The following is a 9,717-nucleotide window of genomic DNA, read 5'->3' as shown; positions in this document are numbered from 1 at the left end:
GTTATACACATATTAGACTCGTGGACGAGTGGTTGTTATACGTGAGTATTTTTGTAAGTAGGTAATCTTCATTCCCTTTTGTCATGTAATGACATGAGAGGTAAAGATTAGTATGGGACTATTTTTGTCTTGGAAATATTAACAAAGTCTCTCACCTAGCTACTTCCCTGTCTCGCTCTATCTCTCTCTGCCACCCTCTTGCCCCTGTTGGTGGCCTCCTTCTCCCTACTACCTGTCGGTAGTGTGGCTTGCCCCTTTCTGAGCTCTGACTGCTATATTCTCGTTTAGCAGGGGTCGTGTCACGTGTGCTATACTGTCGTGGAAACATCTAGAACACTGTATGTCTGTGTGTGTACAGCTTCCGGTGCAGGACCAGGATTCCTTCATATTAAGAGTTGCAAGCTAATTTCCTTTTGCTTGATTCTCGCTGATACACTACCTATCTCACACCCTGGCTTTGTGCTTCTATCTATCTATCTATCTATCTGTCTGTCTATTTATCTATGAGTTGTTTTATTATAATATGGAGTCCTGACATCGCTCGGTCACGCGAGCTGGCGGTCCTCTGACAGCAATCATCTTTGACATATGCTAATCTGTTAATACATAACATTGATTATACTATTGTACAGATATAATATTTATGTTAATATTGCAATGATTCAGTAATATTACACTTTAAACAAGTTGTATACATAATTGAACAAATGCAATATGGTTAAATTGGTTATTGTATGACATATTGTAATATGTGTATGTATAACATACACACGCATATAATTGTGCAATGGTAATATTGCTAGGTCATTACATTACATATGAAGTTATCCCTTTAGTAATGTCTAATGTTTCACCTAACTTGTGTGATGATTCTGGTAATACAGAATTGTAGTAACATTGTATGAATTGTTACATTATTGTATTTTAACTGTTACCCGGTACATATTGTTTATAGTTAAATGACTGTAGCAAGTGTTATATAATTCTAGTAACACTGAAGTAATATTGTAGTAACATTGTAGTAATACATAATTGTAACATTTTATGAATTATTACATAATATTGTAGTAACATTGTTGTAATACATAATTGTAACATTGTATGAATTGTTACATAATATAGTAGTAACATTGTAGTAATACATAATTGTAACATTGTATGAATTGTTACATAACATTGTTGTAACATTGTAGTAATACATAACTGTAACATTATATGAATTGTTACATAATACTGTAGCAACATTGTAGTACAGTATTACATAATTGTAACACTGTATGAATTGTTACATAATTGTATTGGAATTGTTACATATCGTTTGTAGTTGCATAATTGTAGCAAGTGTAACATAATGCAATCATTTGTCGTTATATAATTGTAAAAATTGCAGTCAAGACATCACTAATCCGGTCATGCTGCGGTCAATGATAGTGATGATGTGCCATGCCACTGGCTCGTGGAGAATAACAATATACTTTTTGTTTCACTTATAGAAGGAGTTTATGTGGCATTTTGGCATTTGTAGTAACACCTATTTTCATTTGTTTATGTGATCTTAATGTATTTTTTGTTTTATGTATTGATTTTCTGTAGTTTGTTTTTCTTCATTTGTCTACGCTTTTTCGATGTTGTCCGAGGTTGCATAATTGCTGGCTAATTCCCTTGGGACCCTTTTTTAAGGTTTAGTTTATATTGCACAGATATTACTGAAAATGGTATTATATAGCCCCATATCTTGTTATATTATATATAAAATAGATGTACACTATATGCAGTATTAACTATATACACTGACTTGTTCACCTGTGCCTATCGTGGGCAATATATGTGTCAGCACTGTGTGGAAATCTTTGTCTTCACGATTGTGTGGAAGATGTTCATTCTTGCTAACGTCATTTGTGTTGGCCTCTTTTTTTTTTCTTGTATTTTAATTTGTCTGTTTCCACTAGGTAGCTTTAATTAATAAATGTTTAATACAGTTCTTTTAATCTCTCACTGAATAACTGTGATAGTATATTTTCTTCATAACTTTGTAGATGTAATAATGTATAGCTGTATGTATGGAACACGTATTTTATGTAGGTATAAATGGTAACACTCATTGGTGGTAAATAAATGCTATAGTAAATGAATGAATATATACAGTGTAGAATATTTATTGTTGGTGCAAGTATTTAGTGATTGAATTATACAGTAGGTATATGTATTTACAGTAAGTTGTAACTATACAGCACGTTTTATATGTTTGTGCAGAAGTTTTTTGTCTATCACTGTGTATTGTATAAATGAAGTAACTATATAACTCACTAGTTTTTATCGTGATGGGAATGTTGTGAGTGGTGGTGTCACTCACGAGTTGATTGACGTGGAGTCGTCTCAGCAAACATGCATGGTGACGTCGACTTCCCACACTGGTAGCTGTGGTGAGTAAATCAGGAGAGGCGGTGGCTCAATCGGTAGAGAGGTGGCCTGCAGTCTTAACGGACCCAGGTTCGAATCCCGGCTGGGGCAGGGAACAGTTTAAGGATTTGAATTTCACTGAATCAGGCTTTACTGATCTACCAGAAGGCCCGCCGACAAGTCGTAAAAATACCCCCGCTAATACCGATATACCAGTCCTGTATGAGACAGCCCTAGCATGTATTCAATATGGACGGTGAGTGTTAGCGCCGAAGTGGTGACATGTAGAGATGTTGGTATGTAGGACTGCTGGGCCTTGAGAGCAGGCTGTGAAATCTATGCCCAGAGTCAGACATAAAAAAAAAAAAAAAAAAAAAAAAACGAGTGAAGATGAGTGAGTAAGATGAGTTGTGAATATGGGCTTGGTATTTGCCGCATCGTCTTGACCTCTGTGAACCTGCGTCAGCGGTGGAGGTAGGGGGCGGATGGAGAGAAGGGCGGAGGTCTGGTGGATGTTGCTGTGTTCTTGCTTTTCGTTTCCTTGCTTTGTTTTTCTTTCTCAGTTTATTCTCGGTCCTGTTCTCTTGTGATTTACTCGTTGTGGGATGAAGAATGTTGCTTCTTGTAGGTGCGTGTAGACGACTCATAGAGTTGTTACTTGTAGTTGATTGTAGATGGTTGTAGTTCATTGGTTCATTGTAGAAATTGGAAGATTATTTGCATCAATATTTTGTTAAACTACTGGCAAGGCGTCGTGTAACCTCTTCATCTCTACATCAGCGTGATGATTGGGGAGACAGAGGGGGGGGGTGGAGAGAATAGTGTCAGGAGCTGGTTGTGAGTTGTTGGTTGTAAGAGGTATTGTTTGTTTTCTATTTTGATAATGTAGAGTCACTGTACACTTGTAGACTCGTAGGCTCGTAGACTCGTAGGCTTGTAGACTCGTAGACTAGTAGGTTTGTAGACTAGCAGACTCATAGGCTTGTAGACTCGTAGCCTAAACTCGTAAACTTGTAAACTCGTTCTTCTTACTGTATACTCGCTTGTGGTTACTTGATTGGAAAATTGTAGTTTCTTGATTGTGTACAATCAACTGTAGAACTGAAGCTAATCTTAGAGTCTCGCCTGCTTTTGTAGACATTCGCTGTAGATTCGTAGACGAGGTTCATATCCCACCACTGCCACCATATCTTGTAGAAACTTCGTAGCTTCTTGTAGTGTGTTTTGTAGATTAGTTGTACATATATTAGACTCGTGGACGAGTGGTTGTTATACGTGAGTATTTTTGTAAGTAGGTAATCTTCGTTCCCTTTTGTCATGTAATGACAGGAGAGGTAAAGATTAGTATTGGACTATTTTTATTTGTCTTGGAAATATTAATAAAGTCTCACACACGAGTGAAGTATAAAGTCCCGGTAGCTACCTCCCTGTCTCGCTCTATCTCTCTCTGCCACCTTCTCGCCCCTGTTGCTAGCCTCCTTCTCCCTACTACCTGTCGGTAGTGTGGCCTGCCCCTTTCTGAGCTCTGATTGCTACATTCTCGTTTAGCAGGGGTCGTGTCACGTGTGCTATACTGTCGTGGAAACATCTAGAACACTATGTCTGTGTGTATGTACAGCTTCCGGTGCAGGACCAGCATTCCTTCACATTAAGAGATGCAAACTATTTCCTTTTGCTTGATTCTCGCTGATACACTACCTATCTCACACCATGGCTTGGTGCTTCTGTCTATCTATCTATCTATCTGTCTATTTATCTATGAGTTGTATTATTATAATATGGAGTCCTGACAAAAGTGCCATCGGTTCACCCTGACAGGTTCAGAACGGGGAGGTGTGGGGGGGTTAACTTATGAGGCTTTGATGAGATTATGGTCGGAGGATCCAAGTGGTGACAGTACCTCTATCCTGTATTGATCTGGATTATTTGTCAAGAATAAATCCAAGAGATGGGCATTATGGTCAGGATTATCACAGGTAATCTGGTTGGTTGCTTTACCAGCTGGGTGAGATTAAACGATTCTGCAAACAGCTCGCACTCTAAACGAGCGTCGTCAGTCCTGGCAGAATGCAATAACCATTCAACATTATGTATGTAAAATCACCCAAAATGGTAAATTCGGTGCTAAGGGCAAGGTTAAGGTTAAGGTTACTCAACTGTGTCGATATGGAATCAAATACACTGGGTTTCCAAGAAGTACTGGGGGAGCAATAGACTACACAAATATATTTGGTAATGTATTGACAGTTTAGTTTATACAATGAGTAATCAAAACTAGAATTGAAGTTTAAAATAGTGTCAACTGCATATTGGGATTTGATATATATATATATATATATATATATATATATATATATATATATAGGAGGAATGAATCCCGAACAGGTAGTTCAAACATTCGGTTTAAGCAGCACTGTAGAAAGGTGGATTAGGCGCTTTCGGGAAAAAGGCACAACAGAGAGCGTTCATCATTCAGGTAGCCCTCGTGTTACCACACCAATACAGGGCAAGGAAATAATGACAACGTTGGAAGGTAGCACTTGTAAGCAATGCTTATTCCGTAAGAGACGAACCAAAAATGAAGCACACGAATAGATGTCCGTAGTCTTCTGGGTTATGTGTTCAGACTCTCGCCTATGTGATTCATTTCAATACTCACAACACAACATTGGATTATCAGTATACTTTATCACTATCCTCATCATTATACACTAACTCTACCCTCATATGAAACAATGTTAAATGATAATAGATAATGACAATCACAGCTCATAAGTACCAACTTAAGCTAAGCTGAAATTAAATTAATGAAGAAGTAGAACCAAAATCTGGACAGCCTTTCGGTGTACAACAAGATCGGCTCAGGCGTGGTAAATAAACACTGGTTTCTTAAGTTCGCTGTCTTTATTTTTCCAAATAATTGATCGACACCAAATTTAGTCACAGTTTGGACCCCCGACATATGTACCCGAGCGAAAGATTTATCGCATCAACTAGAAATGGGGGCAGGGGCTGGGAGGAAAACTTTGTAGTACAGCAGCGAACATTTTTTTATATCAGCCAATTTTGAAGTTAGAGGAGTACTGGTTTTAGGAAGTGTGAGGAAATATTTTTGGTATAATCTAATAAGTTCTTTTTAGTATTTTCAGGTCAGGAAATCAGAAGAAGATGATGAGCCACATGAGACAATAATATTCAACACTGCTTAACTTGCTCCCTCACTCGCTTGAATTCGTTCCACATTTTCAGTGAGGACGCCTATTACATGTTTACACTTAATGCTTGCCAACTACACTTCACTGTTTTCACAAGTACCTGAGCTATACAAGCTGCACAGACGCTGACCTGACACTGAACTAAACTCAAACTAAACTGAACTGAACTCAAGGCACTTCCACCACCTTATATAGCCTTGCATTCTTCTCCAACATTCTAGTGCACTCTCGAAGGGGCAACAGTTACCATCTCGGAGACATTCAAAATATCCAGAGTTTTCTTGCACTGCATAACACTAAATTATTTAACATACTGACTGAGATAAAGTTACATAGTTTAACAACAAATCACATAAATAAATCATTATATAGAAAAAAAAAAACAGCATAAAATTTAATGCATAACTTTACAAAATATCTCCGCTCACAAACAACAGGCTAACTGGCAACTCTGACACGTAACCGAACTACGAGAATCATCGGGAATACTCCAGCACTACCTACCTAGCAAATCCCGCTTCTCAACACTACCCCCTCCCTAGTCCTTTTGTCATCCCGACAAAACTACACAATGTGTAGAAATGTAATCCTTAATCCAAATTAAACATCTAATTGTACACAAAATAATCCTTCAACTTACCAGGTCTTCTCCTATGCTGCTTCCAACGACGTCCCTGCTCTTCCTTACAGTCCACTCCTCCTGGAATGTCTTAGTCCTTCTTCTCTTGGGAAATTGTCACCATCCTCTTGTACTTCATCTCCTTGCTCCTCTTCAACATCGCTGGCTGTGGGTGAGCACGATTCCTCAGAGTCGTTCCAGCTGTACTGTCCTAGCCCGTGGTACTGTCACAGATGATTCACCTTTGGCCTAGATTTCCTGCCTCCCTGAAACCGGTACGTTATGTCTGATAGGTAGTCCAACACAGTGTAAGGCCCATCCCACGGGCTCTGCAGCTTCGGTGACTGTCCCTTCCTCCACTGAGGATTGTATAACCAAACTTTGTCACCATCCTTCAAGCTCACGTCACATGCCTTGACATCATACTTGCACTTCATCACCCCTCCTGAAAACTTAAAGGCTCCTCGCACTTAATGATGAACCTCACCCAGTCTTTCCTGAAGATACTTCACACAGCTGGAGGTGTCTGTAGGTAGCTCCTCACCAGGTGGTCTTCCCATTAACAAGTCAATGGAAAATGTACCACGTGGCCCAGCATCAGTTTTGCAGGGGTGTAGCTGGTAGACTCATGGGGTGCAGACTGATATGCCATCAGCGATGCAAGTACATTTCTGGTCCTACTCCGTCTGTCCCTCTACGCAGTACTTGTCCAGTTCTTGTCCAGGGGTTCAGTTGAATTTCTCCACCATCCCATCTGACTCTGGCCTTAGTGGGGTTATCCTGGTCTTCTTGATCCCCAGTAACTTGCAGCACTCGCAGAACACAGCAGACTGATTTTAGTGTAGCTCCTGTGACATCCTAAAACGACAGAAGAACTGGTCAACCAACACCTGAGCAACAGTCGCAGCCTTTTGATCGGGGATGGCATAGGCTTCTGGCCACTTTGTGAAGTAGTCCATGGCGACACATATATAGTAGTTTCCTCTTTCAGTGAGTGGTATAGGTCCTGCAATGTCCACCACGACTCTTTCCATCAGTGCATCCACTTGGTACAGCTGGAGAGGGGCGCAACCACGTTTCTTGGGTCCCTTCTTGGCACAACATACATCACAGGCCCGACACCACTCTTCAACATCCTGATGCATATCGGTCCAGTAGAACCTCTGTCACAGCTGGCTTAGAGTTTTCTTCACTCCCAGGTGCCCACTAGTGATCTGGTTATGGGACTCATCCAAGATCTCGGACCTCATTTTCTTCGGAACCACCAGTTGCCGATACTTGCTTAGGCCATCGGGTATCTCCCACAGACACTCCAGTAGTCCGTTGTTCAAACGAAGAAGGTCCCATTGACTCCAGTAGCTCTTAATCGCAGGGATGAAACAGGAAACCTCTTCCCAAGATGGTCGCACTGTACTCCGCTACAGCCACTCTAGCACTGGTTGTAAATCTGCATTCTCTTCAGGTCTTCAGCTGACACTGGCCCTGTCAAAACAATACAGAGGCATTTCTTGTTAAGATTCCAATTCCTACTACACTGCTTGCCATCTGTTATTCCATCTTCTCTCATACTATCCATCAAGATTCTCTTGCATTTCCTCAGTGGTGGGGCTACTTGGGAAAAACTGTCTGGATGTTGCCTCTTGTCACCAGCCTTTACTTTACCCTCATCCTTCTTGTCTTCTGCAGCTTTTTTCTTCCCGTCCTTCTCATTTGGACAGTCAAAGCTGGTGTCCTACCTCACCACATGTCCAACACCCGTTTGTTGCAATCGTGGGTTTCCTTGCACTGTTCTGTTCTTTCTCCTTCTTCCCTTTGTAACAATCCACTTTCTTGTGTCTTGGCTTCTTACAGAACCAGCAACCTCCTCTAATCTTCGTTCTCTCTTTCACTTGTTGCAATCCACCTTCCAATATCCTGGCTTCTAACAATACCAGCAACTTCCTCTGATCTTCTCCTGTTTCCTCTTCCACTTGTAGCCGTCCTTTTTCCTATGTCCTGGCAACTTACCTCAGCAACTTACTTCAAATTTTTTTGCATCACTTACCTGCCCCTTTCTTGACTTGAATCCCGCATTGCCTGAAAAGTGGACGTACTGGACCTGACGTAGGACTCAAATTAAAGAGCCATGGCTAGTGCTTCTTGCACGCTTCTTGGCTTCACTTCCACTTTCAACTCTGCACTGTGTTACGGAACAGAGAAAGATAATGTACACTTTAAGTGAGAATACTAAAAATCACTACTGTCCCGTAAAGTTCCACGTTCAAAACAAAAGAGGTAAAATTACAAGTTAAAGTTTAATGCTCAAACTAACAACAAAACATTCAGGACTCATAAGGATAACGTAATGGCAAAAAACAGGTTAAATATATGGTTAACTGCAACAGCCTCTATTAACACGAAATTAGCAAGTGTAAATTTATCTAAGTCAGCCCTGATAAAATGAGAAAACCGGATAATGCTCAGTGAATGCAAGATATATTATTACAGATACAAAATATTTTTACCACTGGCTGACAATAAGAATTACAAAAACTTTACTAGGCCTACGAATCAACACTTTATGTTCTACAGCACAAGAACAAAATGTAATAACACTCATACTCAAATTACACAGCTGCTAGATGGTTGGAGACTTCCTGAGCACTCACAATAATAACAACTGTACAGGGGAGGACAGAGATGTGAGCAAAATGAGGAGTAGATCTAAGTGGCAATTAATGCAGAGACTGAGTTCATTATATAGGGGCCGGCAGAGCTTGATACAACTTGTAAGAAGGACGCGCAAATGAAGCCATAGGGGACAAAGAGTTGACACTCCTGCTCTGAACAACAGAAAGAACGACTTACTCTACTATAAGGGAGGAGGGAGGGAGTGAGGTAGAACACGCTCCTGATCAAACATGCAGCATACTGTACGTTAGAATTACACAAAGGATGAAGAAATCATAGGCTATGTAACACCTCCCCACAAAGAAAAAGAAATTTACAAAGGAAATTTCATATTACTCTAAAACAATCTGTCTAAAGTCTAGATAAGCAATCTGCAATAACATTTTCTTTCTCCTTGACATGTCTAATGAATACTCCTGAAGAAGTAGACTCCATCTTGTCAATCTCTGATTTTTATCTTTAAACTTACTAAGGAATTTCAGTGGGTTATGATCGGTGTAAATGACTATGGGGTCAAAACCAGAACACAAATAAAATGAAAAATGCTGTAAACCCAAAATCAAGGCCAATAGCTCTTTCTCAATAGTTGAGTAGTTCTTTTGAGGTGGAGTGAACTTCTTACTGTAATAAGATACAGGTTGTTCAATACCCTGATCATCCTCTTGCAGCAAAAGAGCCCCAGCTCCTGTATCACTCGCATCAACAGCCATCTTAAAAGGCTTAGCAAAATTTGGAGTAGCGAGCACTGGCTGACTTAATAGGATAGCTTTAAGTATGCTGAAGGAGGATTCACAGTTATCGGTCCAGACAAAT

The sequence above is a fragment of the Coenobita brevimanus genome, chromosome 101 (genome assembly GCF_032717465.1).
Source record: "Coenobita brevimanus isolate Jiangsu-jjx chromosome 101, ASM3271746v2, whole genome shotgun sequence".
Classification (NCBI taxonomy): domain Eukaryota; kingdom Metazoa; phylum Arthropoda; class Malacostraca; order Decapoda; family Coenobitidae; genus Coenobita; species Coenobita brevimanus.
Note: the sequence above shows the minus strand (reverse complement) of the source record.